Source organism: Solanum lycopersicum, chromosome 9 (assembly GCF_036512215.1).
Source record: "Solanum lycopersicum chromosome 9, SLM_r2.1".
NCBI classification, from domain to species: domain Eukaryota; kingdom Viridiplantae; phylum Streptophyta; class Magnoliopsida; order Solanales; family Solanaceae; genus Solanum; species Solanum lycopersicum.
In genome coordinates this window covers 51,882,825-51,893,692 of record NC_090808.1, presented here as the reverse complement: position 1 = coordinate 51,893,692, position 10,868 = coordinate 51,882,825, and the positions used below count along the sequence as shown (strand labels likewise).

At 33.7% G+C, this 10,868-nt stretch overlaps 1 long non-coding RNA gene across 1 annotated transcript; it reads left to right on the top strand.

The window, feature by feature from the left end:
* The first annotated feature begins 843 nt into the window (after nucleotides 1-843).
* Nucleotides 844-7,613, top strand: LOC104649238 (uncharacterized). Its single transcript, XR_743226.4, has 3 exons — nucleotides 844-1,006; nucleotides 1,641-1,688; nucleotides 6,745-7,613. It is a non-coding gene; the product is annotated as an uncharacterized lncRNA (long non-coding RNA).
* The last annotated feature ends 3,255 nt before the right edge of the window (nucleotides 7,614-10,868 follow it).

Below are 10,868 nucleotides of genomic sequence, written 5' to 3'. Positions count from 1 at the left end.
AATATCTTTCTATCTTGATTATTATTCTCTCCACATAAATATTATAGTGCATGTACAATAGCATACAAGCCTATTCCAATTAGTGATTTCTGATATTGTATATGTGCTCCATATTCCCTTTCCTTTTCCACTTCGGGTGAAGTCCATTTGTATTCTATTTTTATTCTTTTGCCAAGTCTATCTAAAAAGGATGTTTTGGCCATTTAAGACAATATCGTCCCAAATGTTTCGAGTAGTTGGGTCAATACTCATGACCAATTTAATTTGACCCACTTAATCTTGATAATCTTAACGTATTGTTACTTAAGTTTTATAATCTCTATTTGAATTTTAAATTAATAAAATAAGATAAAAAGTTACAACTGGATAGATAAACTCTAGATGATATAAAATAGGTACTAATTTAATTAAACCTTCGATATATTGACATATTATGTTAGTACAAATAAAGAAACAGGATGAAACTGAAGATTAAATTGCAGTCAATTGAAAATTCTTTTAAAAATGGAACAGGGCTTGAATGAGTTGAGATTGAACTCATCAATCCATAAAATTTTGGACGAGTTACCTCTATTTGAGCTCATTTGCACGTCCCTAAATTTTAAGTTTTGTAATTTTGGAATTATTTTAAAGTTTGCATGCATGTGTGAGTAAGTATTAAATGGTACCAAATCATTATTTTAAAGTTTGCATGCATTATTTTGGGTGTGTCCCACTGGTGATTCTATTTTTGTACTTTTGCCAAGTTTATGGGGAAAACGAGTTTTAGGTTTTGTTTGGTACATTTTTAAATAAAATTTCACATTTGATCCATCATTTTTGTCTTTAAAATTTCACAATATTATTTCAAGATCATTGACTTTTTTTGGTTAGTCCACACCATTATATCTTTATTTATACACAATTTTCTATCAATAATCTCAACAGCCCCATTACGATTGGTTGAAGCAAATATGGTTGTTGATTGAAGTCAAAGAGATTCTTGAAACAGTGTAATCTGTTAAAGGTTTGATCTTGATTACCATTTCATATTTTTTTTGTTGTTAATTCATTTACTTAGAAGTAGATTTTGTCATCTAAATTTACCTTGTTAGTGAGTCACGCTCCTTTTTTGATTGTTGAGGGGGTTCATTTTAGTATCTATACACGTAAAATCAGAAGTCTACCATATATATACAATGTAATTTTCGACAATGGGGTTAGAGTGAACTCCCTAAGATCAACGTAGGTCCATCCCTGGGTCAGTGTCTTTCATTTCAGTAATAGTGTTGATTGTATTATTATTTGTGATTGTTTAGTTTTTGATTCATTTTTAATCTGTTAAAGGTTTGATCTTCATTTGTGATTGTTTAGAGTTTTGAGAATTTTTTTTATTTGCAGTTCGTTATGAAAAAGTGCATGAGCCTCCTATAACCACATCTTTGATTCTATAATTAGACTCTGAGTTAATATTAAAGATTTTATATTCAAGAATCGTTATCATTAAAATAAAATGTTGAGTGATACATAAGAAAGTTTAATGACTTTTCTAAATAATTTTTTTTAGTTCATTGATATTTTAAGATATTAACTCAATTAGTTAGTATGTATGCATGTTTGTCATTGATAATTAATTAATTTTCTTTTTCTCACCTGTTTAGAAATATAATGAACCATTCAAAAGACATCGGAGGAGTACTATTTTTCTGGTAAGATTTTATAATTTATGGTAATACCAGTAAAGAATATCCGAACATTATTCTGGCCCAATAAGGTTTTTTTTGTTATTAAATATAATTTATTATTGAAACAATAGTAAAAGTTGTTATTTATAATATATTTTGCTCATAAATAAAGCTACTAGAGAAATTTATTTGTCATTAATCTAACTTTAAATTTCAATTTCAAATAGCAAAGAAGTGAGGCGATCAGATTGAATGTGTCTCAATAGATCTGCTTAAGATTCATGAGATAATTTCATAAGGAAAATAAGTTTTAGAAAAATAAGTTAAAATATTCAAATTTTATTTAAAATTTTTGTATCTATTAAATTTTTTATGGGAAGTATTTAAAATTCGAAAAAAAATTGTAAGTGAATACTGAAGAATAAAGAGAGAAAATTAGATAAATGACAACAAAATACACTAATGTATATTTGACAGTTATTATTACTTTGTAAAAATGAAGCATATATTTCTAAATCTAAGCAAAAATTAATGAAATAGAAGTAACAAATTATCATTAGTCAAATAATATTTAAAAATATAATTTCATTTTTGTCAAAGAGGCTAAATTAAAAACGTGGGGGGGGGGGGGGGGGAGGGGTTCCTCTATCTTTTAAAAATACGTTAACAAATTTATACTTATTGAATTAATGTTATGAAACAATATAATTTTAGAAGAAGAAGAAGATAGCAGGGAGAAGAGAAAGATTTCTTATTCATCTTAAAGTATATTCAGAATTCATTGATCTTTCACAAATCTTCTTTATAATGAAGGAAAACTCATTTATTTATAGGGAAAACCTTACTTGGTCCTCAAGTAGGATTCCTAACCATATCCTATAAGGCACATAATTAGACATCATTTTAATACAAATTGTTTATAACAATCCCCTTTGAATGTCGGTAGATTATGTGCCTCGTTAAAACCGTATTAGATAAAACCCAATGGGAAAAAATCTAGTGAAGGAAAAAGAGTACACATATCTAATAATACGCATTATGAAAGCCTCATTAAAAACCTTACAAGGAAAACTTAATGGGACAAAACCTTGTGAGGAAAAAAGAGTATATCGCGTATTAACTCCCCTTTATGAGAACATCAATTCAAAGACTAGAATCTTCGTTTTCCAAGCTTGTGCACCATCTTCTTGAAAGTTGTAGTAGGTAGAGACATGGTGAATAAATCAACTATAGTATTACTTGAACAAACCTCTTACATGTTGATATCACCATCTTGGGAGCTCATTAGTGTAGAAAAACCTTGATGAAATATGATTTCTTCTTTCTGCTTTTATGAATCTTCCCTCAGGATTAAAGATTTCTGCAAGTTCCTTACTTTAACTTCTTTACCTAAATAATCTATTGCCTTTTGAAAACTCTTCAAGAGTTCCAATTCTTGTTATCAACTTGCATAACAATATTTGTATATGCTTCATGCATTTTGAACCGATTTAATCCTTATAAAGTTCTCCAAAAACTTGCACATACTTTAGATTTTGAATCCTTCATGACTTTTCATATTAATTTTGTCAAGTGATAATATCTAATATTAAATGTATTAAATATTCTAGTAACTAGATTGCAAGTCAAAAAAGTTTTAAGCTTACCAAGATGCATCATTCCACTTTTCACTTGATAATTAATCTACATCAGCATCTTTAATAGACGTAAAATTTATATCCTCATAATCTTTTACAATATTGCGCGCTATTGTATTAAAAATATCGTCAGTGACATACCATTTTGTGTCGATTCACAAAATGACAAAACTTATTGAGATCTCATCACTTCATTATTTTTAGGTAGTTACCCCTCTCATGAGGTTTCATAAACTGTTATGTCGTAGGCTCTCCAAGAGCACATTATCTTCTTATTGTGATCATTTTGATTCTTTCATACTTCCCCCTTTTTCAAGGATTATTTTATTAAGAATTGATTAATCTATCATGCTTCATCCATCATAAACTCTATCCTTAAAGGACATTCAATAAGAGTATTTACAACTCTTGTGTTGCTTCTGATATCCCCTTTATGTTGAACTACATTCGCCGGTTCATAGGCCAATCCATTGTAGTATGTGAACACATCTTCAAGTTGTTGAAAGAAGATGCCCTGACCAAGTGGACCGGAGAGTGCCAAACTGCTTTTGATGCTATCAAGAATTATTTATCTATTCTCCTGTGTTAGTTCCTCTGCAATAAGGAAGTCCTTTGTTGTTGTATCTGTCTGTCTCGTATAATGGTTTTGGATGTGTGCTTGGTCAACAGGATGAATCTAGGAAGAAGGAGCGAACAATTTATTACTTCAGCAAGAAATGCACTCCGTATAAGGCTCATTATTCTCTCTCTTGACCTGGATAGCTTAGAAATTGAGACATTATTTGTCTTCTTATACCACATACCTCATTTCCATATTGAACCCGTTGAAGTATATTTTCTAGAAAGCAATACCGACCGGAAAACTGGATAAATGACAAATGCTTTTTGAGGGAGTTTGATATTGTGTATGAGACTTAGAAAATGGTAAAAGCAAAGTCCCTAGCCGATCATCTTGCTGAGTATCCAGTTGATTAGGAGTATGAACCGCTCAAGGATTATTTTCCCGATGAGGAAGTTTCATTTATGGGTGAAAATATTTTTGAAGCATAACTTGGTTGGAGAGTATTCTTTGATGGAGCGGTCTAGTGTCAGAATCTGATCAACAGTATCCTATAGCGGCTAAACTCCAATTTAATTCCACAAACAACATGGCTAAATATGAATCTTCCATTCTTGGTTTGAAAATGGTCATTGACATGAATGTTCACGAGTTGCTGGTTATTAGAGATCCAAATTTGCTGATTTATCAGGTTTAAGGAGAATGGGTTGTGAAGAACTTGAAGATCACACCGTATGAGCAATATATACAGAAGTTGTGTAGAAGATTTTGTAACATTGAATTTAGACACACTCCCATGACACATGTTGAAGCGAAAACAGATGGTTTGCTATGGTATTTTGATATCAAGAAGTATTTACAGACCGGGACTTATCATGAGAATGCAACGTTCAACCAAACAAAGTCGATACGTCGTATCACCCTCAATTTATTTTCGAGTGGGGAAATCCTCTATGAGAGTACTCCAGATCTCGATCTTCTCAAATGCATTGGTGCTAGCGAAGCGGCAAAACTCCATGAACAGATACATGCTGGAGTTTGCGGTACGCACATAAATGGACTCACTCTAGCAAGGAAGATTCTTCGAGCCGGTTATTTTTGGATGACTGCAGAACATGATTGTTGCAAGTTTGTGCAAAAATATCATAAGTGTCAAGTGCATGGTGATTTGATTCGGGTGTCGCCTCACGAACTCAGTGCTATGAGTTCACCTTGGTTGTTCGTAGCTTAGGGCATGGATGTCATTGGTCCTATAGAGCCAGCTTTTTTAATGGACGCATATTCATTTTGGTTGTCATTGAATACTTTACAAAATGTGTGAAAGCAGCCTCCTATAAGTTGGTAACTAAGAAAGTAGTATCTACTTTTGTTCGCAACAATATGATATGTAGATTTGGAATATCAAAATCTGTCATTACTGATAATGGAGCAAAACTCAATAGTCATTTGATGAGAGAGATATATGAACAATTCAAGATTACTCACCGAAACTCAACCGCTTATTGTCCCATATGAATGGAGCAATAGAAGCCGCCAATAAGAACATCAGATGATTTTGAAGAAAATGACTGACAATCACCGAGGATGGCATGATATATTGCCATATGCTTTGTTGGGTTACCGAACGACTGTTAGGTAGTCGATTATAGCAAGTCAATGCTTGTTAGAATACGCAACAGAAGCAGTCATACCTGCCAAAGTTGAGATACCTTCCTTGAGAATCATCCAAGAGGATGAGTTAAATGATGCTGAATGGCTCCACAAGCGGATTGATCAATTAATATTTCTTGACGAGAAGAGAACGATTGTTGTTTGCCATGGTCAATTGTATCGACAAAGTATAATTCGTGCCTTTCACAAGAAAGTAAGGTCTAGGATATTTGAAATTTGTCAGTTAGTTCTCAAACATATTTTTCCTCATTAGGATGAATACAAAGGGAAATTTTCACCAAATTGACAGGGGCATTGTTCGAAAAGTGTTATCCGGAGGTGCCTAGGTCTTGTTGGTGATAGATGTCACCGAATGACCGAAACCAGTCAACTCAGATGCTGTCAAGAGATATTACGTGTGAAGCTTCGATATATATTTTTTCATTTCCTTATAATTGTTTTGTTTGCTAGTAATCATTTTTTCTAGAAATTCGTCCAAATACATGAACTAAGTCTGACCTGAATTCTCAAGAATGAGATACATAAGCAGCCTATGTCGGCGTTGGTCACCCCCTTTATACCTTTTAATATTTTCTTTTGTACTTGAACTACGTTCGGCCTGAATTCTCAACAATGAAATACGTGGGTGACCTATGTCTGCCTTGGTCAGTTCCATAATTCAATTTTTTTTATTTTTGATTAAACCCTCTTGGGGGGGGGGGATTTTTGACGTTATTCCTGCCTCAACGGAATATGTCGGCACCATAACAGTACGGTCATATCTCTTGTAAGATTTCTATTTTTGCTTTACAATAGAAACTGGGACAAAATTTTTGAGAGAAACTCAAAATTTCTCAAGAGGAAGATCTTTCCAACAAAGTCGAGACTGAAATTACTTTGAGATTCGCAACTGGGACAGAGTTTTTGAGAGGATCTCAAAAATTCCGTGGTTTGCTAACCAACATTTCAAATACGCCAAGATAGTTAACTAGGACATAAATTTTAAGGATGATATCAAACTTTTGACACAATTTATCGACAGTTTAGAGCAACTTTGAATACTTCCCAACAAGGAATCATATAGACCTCGAGGCATCAACCTCAAAGACGTTTATTAAGCTTGACGTAACATGACACTTGTCAATGATCTTTTCTAAATACTATTTTTTTAAAAATCTATTTTTCTTAAAATTTTCCTCCGTATTTCAATTATTTTGCATTAAAATATTTATAGGCGGGAGATCGAAGAAATCAATTGGAGATAGCAGGACAAGGAGCATATAACAGAAGAGTTCGACACAGATCAATTCATTTTAAACTATCATTTTTCTGTGGATGCAGGTCTATACGTTTACCTCAGAATCAACGTATTCATCCATCCAATGAATATGGAGAGGTCAAATACAACTACAAAAGGGCACTTTAGAGGCAACAAAATGTGTATTTAACAATGACAAAAAAGTATGGAATTAGTACAAACACTTGTACTAAGTATGACATTATGCATAAAATCATGAAAACAGACATTTATTTGAAAAATATGCATCTTTTCCTTTTAAATATCATGTCATAATCATAAGAATAACATTTAACACCTTAGAAACTCATAAGATAACATTTGAGCAATTTAATACATTTTTAAAGTCATTTTACGGTGAACTACTTCACTGTTACAATGTACTTCTTCACTGTTACAGTGAACTTTCTAAACTTCATTTTACACACTCACACATGTAAACCCCTCACTAAAAGCTATCCTAAGATTCACTTAAGACAAAGATATACCGTCCATACAACCTCTCTAGGAACACCTAAATGATCCTTAAGACCACCTATAATGAGACCAAACACACACTTACAATACATCAAGCACATGAACATGAGATCCTCCAACCAAAGGTGATTCTAAGTCTCACTTGAGTGAGTTGTGAAGCGACCACCCATACAATCCCTTACACACACACACTTAAGAGATCCTATATACTACCTAAGATAGAATCATTCTCACTTAATACATCAACACATAGATAATATGGCATTTTCCTTCCAAAGGCTATCAAAAGACTTACTCAAGTAAATCATGAAGATAACGTCCGTGATTGACCTTTTCAAGATTACCTAAATAATCCTTAAGACTAGCTAAGGCTTAGGTCATGTCCACATAATCAACCATATTCCCTAACTAGAGTCATTCTTAAGACTTATCTATGTAAGATATGAAGTGACCATTCCTATGCCCCCTTCACACCTTAACTAGACAACCCTTAACTACTCTAGATAAGTACTTATTCATTTAACATGCTTTCTTAACTTAAATCATTACATTCATTAGTTCATTTAAGACTTATTCATCACATAAGGACATTCAAGTAATGGTCTTGGAGAAGACGTAGGGACTCTTACTAACACCTTCAAAGCCTATTGTGCAATGTCTAGATAGCGTCCCACAGCATCACCTAAACTTCATAGAACTTCTAATGCTAGTAGGTATCCCACATGATGAGAACAGACAATAACTGACATAGACCATGATAGCTAGACATGGAATCAGAGTTCTAACCTACTCTGATGAGAGTGATCTACTTGCCAAGGGTAAAACTAAGGCACATCCCATGTAAGCACATGGTTAAGAAATGTGAAGGGTTTTTATGCACTCTATTTTCATTCTCAAGTAGAGTTACATTGTACTCTAGTCTCCTTCTCAAATAGAGCTACATCCCATAGTATAATCACTTGGTGCTAGCCTTCATTCTCACAGAGTAACTGACACTAAAGGATTATATGAAGAGGTTTCATATCTAGTTCATAACCCAATCACATTCACCCTAACAAAGAGGTCCACTAAGGCTACCTTAAATTGGCGACATAGATAGATCATTATGAATTTCCTAAAGATGATATGATGCAGTTCCATCTAATCAACCCTAAGTCCATCCTCCTTTACATGAAGGATACCATTATGACTCTCGACTTCCAATAACATAACCTTACCACTAGTAAGGTTTCACGCACATGACCTTCTTAATATCAATTAAGGTCTCACATATACATCATTTATAGATGACAAGGGTGCACTATGCCTACCTAGTCAAGACATATCGTATTCACATATCATTCATACATGTATCAAGTAAGGGACACAAGTCTATCAAAACAAGACACAACATTCTTTACTTTATCACATATAACCTATCATTCTTTGAAGCACTTAGGAATGACCCTTATCATCTTTATGTCATCCTATACATTATCATATCATCATCAATATAACCATCACAACTCATATGGTTAAGTAGAGACAATTATGCATCAACATCTAAGACTACACATATAAGCACATAGTCATAGTCTAACATGATCTCCAAACATACTTAGAAGGAACACATACATTCACTTAATCACATGTAAAGATATGCTCACACATAACATAAATAAACTGCACAAATAGTCATAATACTTCAAGTAGTTGCCGACAAGGCCATGATCATCATAGTACATAAAGTAACACCGACAAGGGCACATCAATTCACATAGCACCGCCACCATAAGTGAGTCATACCAATCATAAAATAATTGAATTCTAAATAACATACAATAAAGAGAATTAGGGCAGCGTACCACCAATCCATTTTCTCTACTTCACTCCATGTCTAAATCATCCAATTCAATATCATAAGACCCTTACCCATGGCCATAACTATAATTCAATGCAATTATAACAATACTCAATGAATATAGGTCAATTCAATATAGATTTATCAGTCTAATACCAATTAGACATCGATTGATTACAATTCTTACATCATTCAATAGCCCATAGAAAACTACACCAGAAAAAACTAGGGTTCATCAATTACATGGGTTCGTAGGTTAATTTAGTTAAAATCATACAATTAACAAAAAATTAATCAATATACAATGTTTTAAAACCTTTAATGCAAGAACCCATGGATAGATCATGAAATTAGACAATTTATCTTTGAACAATTTAGAGAACTTCTTTGCAAGTTGGGCTGGTTGATGAATAGAGTTTAAAGGATCAAAAACCACACCTAAATAAATATAATCCTCCAATTTTATGATGAATCTCCACTCAAACCTCCAATCCAATCCCTTCCATGAGTTTTGGCTCCAATGGAGTTCTAGAGAACTTCTAAAGGAATTTGGGTTTTGATTTTGAAGAATGAAATCTTCTAACTTTTAAAGGATTAAAACATGTTTAAAATACCCAAAAAACCCTTTAGTAACTGCCCAAAGTCTTATTTGGAAATGGAATGAATTTATCAATTCACCCCTTCACTTAACAGTGAAGCAGGCCAATTGCAGACCCATCCACGACTTGGCCACAGGCGGACCGTTTGTCCACAAACGGACTGTCTTGTTGGCCGTTGGTTGGGACTGAACTTTGGAAATAAGATATTAAGATCTCTAGGCTAATTACCCATCTAATCCACCACCTATGGGGCGTCGACTAGGACACTGGCCATCGTTTGCCATCCGTAGGTGGGACTGCCTTGGGCAGTTTCGACCACCAACATGGGTCCTTCCTCAAGGACCCTTGGATCGTCCTCGGGGATGTTTTCCCAGAAATTTCCTACATAAATATGATTTATAAGATTTTAGGACCTCCCACATGAATTTCATTCAAAAAGAACACGTAAAATTTAAAAAAACATGCATAGACACACAAGGTCGTTTCAAGGCAAACCTTTTGAACATCATGAACGTTCTTGGACGTTTGACCTCCAAACTTCATGAAACTTGACACACTGACTATAAACACTATAATAACTCATATAATGATCTCATTAACTCATGAAACACAAAATTAAGCACATAACAACATATGAGGCACATAGGTGACTTACTCATCGAACGCCTTGGTCGTCCCTTGACGTTTCACTTTCAAATCACCTAAAAATCTAGACACTGTATCAATACCACTTTATAGACCAATTTAGGATCTTAGACCATCATGAAAACCATGTTAGGCTCTAGATTCACCTAAGTTATTTTTAAGGTATTACAATTAGCTTCTTCCTTAACATTTTGAACGCCTCCAAGCACTTCTTATCAAACACAAATTTTGATCTCTTCCTTTAATGAATTGCACATGAACTTGCAGTTTTACAGAAGTCCTTGCTGAACCTCTTGTACAAGCCGCCATGGCCAAGAAAGCTTCGCAATCCTTTCACAGATATTGGGGGTGTTGACTTCTCAGTCAATTCTACTTTTATTTTATCCACCTTCAGCCCACTCTTGGATACCTTGTGACCCAAGACAATTCCTTCTCACACCAAGAAGTGGCATTTCTCCCAATTCAACACCAAATTTTTTTCCTCACATCTTGCAAGGACT